The following is a 7,083-nucleotide window of genomic DNA, read 5'->3' on the forward strand; positions in this document are numbered from 1 at the left end:
TCCAGGGTCCCAAGTATCCTAGACCCTCATCTCAGGCAGAATGAGGGGGCAACATCTGTAATATATCATGATTATAGTTGTCATGAGTGTGGCCAAGTTTTCTGTGGTTCCATAAAATTACTTCACAGCCACCAGTCTTGGCTCTCAGTGTTCTGTGCTGTTATTTATCTGCAATTAACCCTTAAATGTCTTCTGTGAGCCCAGTAAGCAGTGGAACTGTTGGTAATATGCTAGACAATAATGACTGTGTGTGGTCTGGAAAATTCTCTCATCCGGCACCAGTCAGGTCCCGAGGGTGCCAAACAAGAGAGTTTCAACCCATATAAGCATGGTACCTTCACTGACATTTTTTATAAATAATGAACATTTGAATTAATATTAGCTTTTTTTACACTCTGTATTTATTAAAAAATCTTGGGTTGAAATTTGATTTTCACTGTTGTCTTTAAAAACTCTCCTGGCTACAATATTTAGCAAAGAGGTAGAAAGTAGATGGCAACTAATGGGAAAAATGTGTAAGATGGCAAGCAACATGTTTAGGGAGAGCAAGAGTAGAATTCAGACTTTGCTTCACAAGCCTCACATAGGGCATGTCTATGCTTACTGGAAGATCAATGTGCTGACGGTCGATCTCCTGGGGTTTGATTTAGTGTGCCTAGTGCCATGCTAAATCAAATGATCAGGGCACTGCCATCAACCCCGGTACTCCTCAAGGCATAAGGGAAGTTGGTGGGAGAGTTTCTGCTGTTGACTTCCCACTGTGGGGACAGTAATAAAAATCATTTTAAGATATGTCAACTCCAGGTACACAATTTTTGTGGCTAGAGTTGCATATCTTATATCGATTTTTTCCCCCCCCCCATAGAGTAGACCTGGGCAGACTCACTCCACTTAACCCCACCACCTTCCCTGTATCTATGCTGCAGCCAGTGGAAAAGTGGAAATACTGCTTCATTCTTTAATCGTTGTTCATAGAAGTTGTCCCATTGAAGTCAGTGGGACTTCTCACCTCAGTGAAGGCTACAGTATTGTGCCCAAAGATACTGTAACCCAAAGCATATTCTTTTGATATTTCTGAGCCATATGAACAAATTGCAATCCTACCATATGCTGCTTGGCTGTAGGGCAGTGATAGATCTAGGATAGTGATAGATGCAGTACATGCATCTCAAACTTCTCTGGCTATTTGGCATTTTTGTTTAATGGAGGGTAGGTGCTGATTTTTTTTAGGACTGCAATCAAACAAGTTAATTACATTCCTTTTGTCATTTAACAGAGATAAATGTTCAGTGCTTTAAGTGTAGGCTTGGGGAAAGCTGAGGTCCTCTTTAATTTTAGTCCTGGTTGTGACAATGACTTCAGGTGGCCTCAGGGAAGCCACTTAACTTCTCTGCCTCCTAGTTGCTCTTTTTGCGAAATGGGAATAACACCACTTACCTACCTGTTATGGGGGCTATGAGGTTTAATTAAATATATGTAAAGAATGTTTATTATAAAAACCCCAGTATACAGTCTAAGTATTATTTCAGTAATGGGTTTTAAATTTGGAAGTCTGCATTGCCTTATTGTGTCGAGAAACAGGTCTCATTGTCATTACTTTCATAGCTTCAAATTGAAAAAGGGTAATACTTTTCCCAATAATTAGACCTTGGAACTCATTGTCACAGAATGCTGTTGATTACAAGGACTTAGCTAAAATCAAAAAGGAATTGGTCATTTCTATGAACAACAAGAATAACCACAGTTATAACACTAAAATAGTTTTGGAAGAGATCTGAAACCTCAGGCATCAGGGGTTAATGCCATCTGTAATTATGAGAGTTTTGGAAGTTATAAGAGTCTCTTGGGGCAGACTATCCTACATCTCCCTACTGTTGAAACACCTAATTCTAGACATTGTTTTAGAGACAGGATTCCAGATTTGATGGGCACAGGATGTTGTAGGAGCAAAGTCTGGATACCATGTAGAATCAAGCAGGGGGGTTTATAATGCGCAACTCAGGCACAGTGCCACCTTGCCTGTCAGGCTAGGCTCAGTGAAGCACTGTCAAGCAATAGGTTACAAGTGATTATTTAGGATATCAGTGGGCGGTGAGAAACGACTGGGTGAGAGGTCCCACGCCCCTGGATACCTGCTGGCAGCAAGATGTGATGAGCACAATAATCTTAAAGGTTACACAATGACTCCGCCCATAATTTACAAGCAACATTTTAGACAATACACAGGTGTTTTTTTTCTTTAGTCATCTGTTTAAACAACATATACATTGATTTTAGTCCTGCTTATGTATCCATGGGAGTAATGATGCCTTTGTTTGATTGGGTATGATCCACAGGTCCATGTCTGAAGGAGTTAAAATAAAACGATGAGAGTACATAACAAACCACTTATTTGTAACACATTGTTCTTGTGTCTGGGGCCCTGGATTAGTGAACTAGGGAAATGTTTTGTAGAGAATGCTGAGAGGGAGGAGGGTATCTCATCCCTGGCAGCTCAGGCTTGTCTCTCAGCCTCTGGACTTGTCCTTGGAGCACAGTTGCTGTGGTTATTATCTCTTTCTCCAGACTATGAGAAAGCTAAGGCTCTGTTTGTAAGTTCCTCTCACACTAGCTGTATTTGTGAACCATCGTACATGTTATGAGTTAGTTAGGTCTTATACCATACTATGAAATTTGGGCATAAAAGTGAGTGTTCTTACCAGAAACCATAATATACATCAGGAACTTGGGATTTTCACCCTACAATGTGATTTAGTATGTCTGTACCTATACTCTAATGAATGCAGTACAGACAAGATGTGCTTCACTGAGGGGGTGCCCTCAGGCCTTTCCTCCCCTTCCTGGAAATGAGTCATCATAAACTGATAACACTTTGTTGGGATGAGAAGTAATCTTTTCCACTGTAGTGCATACATCTACACTCATTCTAGCTGTGTTTGTAAGTAGGGCTGTCAAGTGATTACAAGATTGTGATTCATTATGTGAATAAAAAGATTAATCATGATAGTAATCACATTTTTAATAGTAAAAGAGCATTTAGATAAATATTTGTGGATGTTTTTCCCATTGTCAAATGTATTGATTTAAATTACAATACAGAAGACAAAGTGTACAGTGCTCATGTTATATTTATTTTTATTATAAATGTTGGGACTGTAAAAATGAAATAAAATATTTTTCAATTCACTTAATACTACTACTGTAGCGCAATCTCTTTATTATGAAAGTTCAACGTACAAATGTAGAATTATATACAAAAATAACTGCATTCAAAAGCAAAACAATGTAAAACTTTAGAGTTTACAAATCTACTCAGTCCAATTTCTTGTTCAGCCAATTGCTCAAATTGCTCAGACAAACAAATATGTTTATATTTGCAGGAGATAATGGTTCCCATTTCTTTACAACTTGGTCTTAAAAATGACAACAAGCATTTGCAGTGAGCTGTTGTAGCTGGTATTGCAAGATATTTACGTGCAAGATGAGCTAATGATTCATAATGTCCATGCTTCAGACTCTATTCTAGAGGATCCATGTGTCCATGTTGATGATGGGTTCCTCTCAATAACAGTTCAAATCAGTACAGACCACAACATGTTCATTTTCATCATCTGAGTCAGATGCTGCCAACAGAAAGTTGATTTTCTTTTTTGGTAGTTTGGGTTCTGTACTTTCCACATTGGAGCATTGTGCCTTTAAGATTTCTGAAAGCATAGTCCACATCCCGGCGCTCTCAGATTTTAGACAGCCCTTCAGATTCTTAAACCTTGGGTTGAGTGGTGTAGCTGTCTTTAGAAATCTCACTTTTGTACCTTCTTTGCATTTTGTCATATCTGCTGTGAAAGTGTTCTTAAAAAGGAACAACATGTAATATGGTGATAATGACATATATGGCAGAGTGTGGGTAAAACACACGGCAGGAGACATTCAGTTCTTCCCCAAAGGGTTCAGTCACAAATGTAATTAACACATTTTTAATGAACATCATCAGCATGGAACTATGTCCTCTGGAATAGGGGCCAAAGCACAAAGGGCATATGAATGGTTAGCATATATGGCATGTAAATACCTTGCAATTCTGGCTACGAAAGTGCCATGCAAATATCTGTTCTCATTATCAGATGACATAAATAGGAAGCAGGCAGCTTTTCCCCTTTGTAAAAGTAAATAAACTTGTTTGTCTTAGTGAATGGTTGAACAAGAAGTAGGACTGAGTGGACTTGTACACTCTGAAAGTTTTACACTGTTTTGTTTTTGAGTGCAGTTATGTATAAAAAAATTTACACTAGAAAGTAGCATTTTCACAACAAAGAGATTGCACTACCATACTTGTATAAGGTGAATTGAAAAATATTATTTTTATAATTTTACGGTGAAAATATTTGTAATAAAAATAACCAAGTGAGCATTGTACACTTTGTATTTTGTGTTGAATTGAAATTAATATATGTGAAAACATAGAAAAACATCCAAAATATTCAATACGTTCCATTAATATTCTGTTATTTAACATTGTGCATAAACTGTGATTAACCGTGGTACATTTTTAATTGCATTTTATTTTTTTTTAGTTTAATCATGTGAGTTAACTACAATCAAACAACAGCTGTATTTTATAAATTATAACAGATCCACAAAGTGTAAAAGTATTACAAAAATGAAGATACTGCTTTTGGAAAGAAGAGTATAAAGAAAAAGTCAGACATTTGCTGCAGGTTTGCATGTTTAAATATTAGCTGCAAAAGAATACCTGGGAAAAATAAAAACAACTGTAGTGCAAAACAGTTGCCCACAATACAGTTTTATTTTACATGGGGTGCCTCTACACTAGGAACTAACTTCGACGTTAACTTCGAAGTTAGGCACTACTTCAAAGTAGCTAGCAGAGTCTACACGTTTTTCCTTACTTTGAAGTTAACTTTGAAGTAGGGACCCCAACTTCAAAGTCCTTTCTCCATTCCCGGGAAGGGAGTAGTGCCCTATTTTGAGGTTTAGCTTTGAAGAAGGGAGTGTGTAGACACTCAGCTTCGAAGTTGCTTACTTTGAAGTTGTACTTCAAAGTTTGCAACTTCTAAGTTATTTTTGTAGTGTAGACACAGCCTTGGTGTTTTTCTTACCAACTAGTCAAAAATGTTTTGCAAAGTTAGATAATTAAATTACAGGAATAAATAATAGCCAGGCCTGCTGATGGGGGGACAAAGGAGTAACTGTGCTGGGACCTGGTGATTCAAAAGTGCCCGTTAACTGTGGCAGTGGTGGCAGCCAGAGCCCCAGGCCCTTTAAGTCACTTCCAGAGCCCGGGGCAGCGCTTAAGGGCTAACTCCAGTTCCACCTCTTTCCCTGAAGCTCTACCTCTTCCTGGAACACAGAGCCACTCCACCACCCAGGGGCCCAATAAGTTTGTTGGCTCCCTTGATAATAGCAGAGGGAGAAAGAAATTATTAGCTAGAAGCAAGAAAGAAAACAGAAATATTGGTTGGGATTATTTTAAGAGCGAAGGAGAGCTGTGAAGCAGAAATGGGAGAAGCTTGTTCCATACAGCAAGAGTTACTGAAGAAAGATTCTCATAACAACATTGCTGAATTTGAGGGAAGGAAGAGAGAACAAAGAAGAGAATGCAGAGAGACAAGGTCCAGGGTGCTGGTCTGTTCAGAATTTTACAAACAAGAAAGGGCCATTTTTAATTTAATCCTGAAATGAATAGGGAACTAGTGGAGCTGTCACAGGATGAGGCAACATGATCATGCTTCTTTGCACTTATTAGCGGGCAGACAGCAGAATGTCCTACATGCTGAAGTATTGGCATCTGGGACTTCAGGATACTATGGAGAAGATAGTTGCTGTAGTAGATGTGAAAGGAAATGAAGATTTGGCTAGTCACTGTAGCAGAGGTGGAATTATGTATTTGTTCATTCTGCAATCAGAGCACCATAGATGTACATGGTGCTTTATAGACCAGTGAGGTCACTCTGCCTTAACAGGCTGTCCTCTGAATCAGACATTCTGAGCCAGACAGAGCACAGCAAAGGATGATGAACCAAAGGAAGGGCGGTGGTACACATGTAATGTAGCCAAGGTGTGATAGACAGATCTGCAGACACAGGAGATGTGGGAGAGAAGATGGGGATGATCCCAAATCCCTCTCTGAGTGCATGCTTATCTTGCACTAAGACAAGCCCAACTTTTGTGTCTCTGTGGCCGTGTCTACACTAGCCCCAAACTTCAAAATGGCCACGCAAATGGCCATTTCGAAGTTTACTAATGAAGCGCTGAAATGCACATTCAGCTTCTCGTTAGCATGCGGGCGGCCACGGCACTTCAAAATTGATGCGCCTCGCCACCGTGCGGCTTGTCTCGACGGGGCTCCTTTTTTAAAGGACCCCGCCTACTTCGAAGTCCCCTTATTCCCATGAGCTGATTATGTTCCCATGAGCTGATGGGAATAAGGGGACTTCGAAGTAGGCAGGGTCCTTTCGAAAAGGAGCCCCGTCGGGACGAGCCGCGCGGCGGTGAGGCGCATCAATTTTGAAGTGCCGCGGCCGCCCGCATGCTAACGAGGCGCTGAATGTGCATTTCAGCGCTTCATTAGTAAACTTTGAAATGGCCATTTGCGTGGCCATTTCGAAGTTTGGGGCTAGTGTAGATGTAGCCTGTGTGTGAGAGAATGCTTCAAATGTGATTATCCCTAAGATGTGACTGATCTACTTTACGCCAGAGGAGCACAAAGTTGGGGGTGGGTCCCTGGGTGGTGTGTGTGAAATTTCCTAAGGGGGGCACAGCATGATCTGCTGCTGCGTCTCAGGCTCATCCATCTCATTAAAAATGTTGAAATATGTTACTGGTTTTATGTATGTGTATTCACATCTATATACTGATTAATAAAGCTTTTACATTCTACAGACTTACTTTCATACATGCACTGAAAGTTGTTTTTTTTCTATATGAACATAATCAACATTTCCACTGGTTTGGATTATGTTAGACAGGATAGGCAGCCCTGCTAGTTGCAGGGGTGAAAACTGGGGCCTGACATAAAAAGTTTATTCCCCCCCTGCTTTATACTATAGTGTAGTTCCTTAGCAA

This window comes from Carettochelys insculpta, chromosome 6, assembly GCF_033958435.1.
Source record: "Carettochelys insculpta isolate YL-2023 chromosome 6, ASM3395843v1, whole genome shotgun sequence".
Lineage (NCBI taxonomy): Eukaryota > Metazoa > Chordata > Testudines > Carettochelyidae > Carettochelys > Carettochelys insculpta.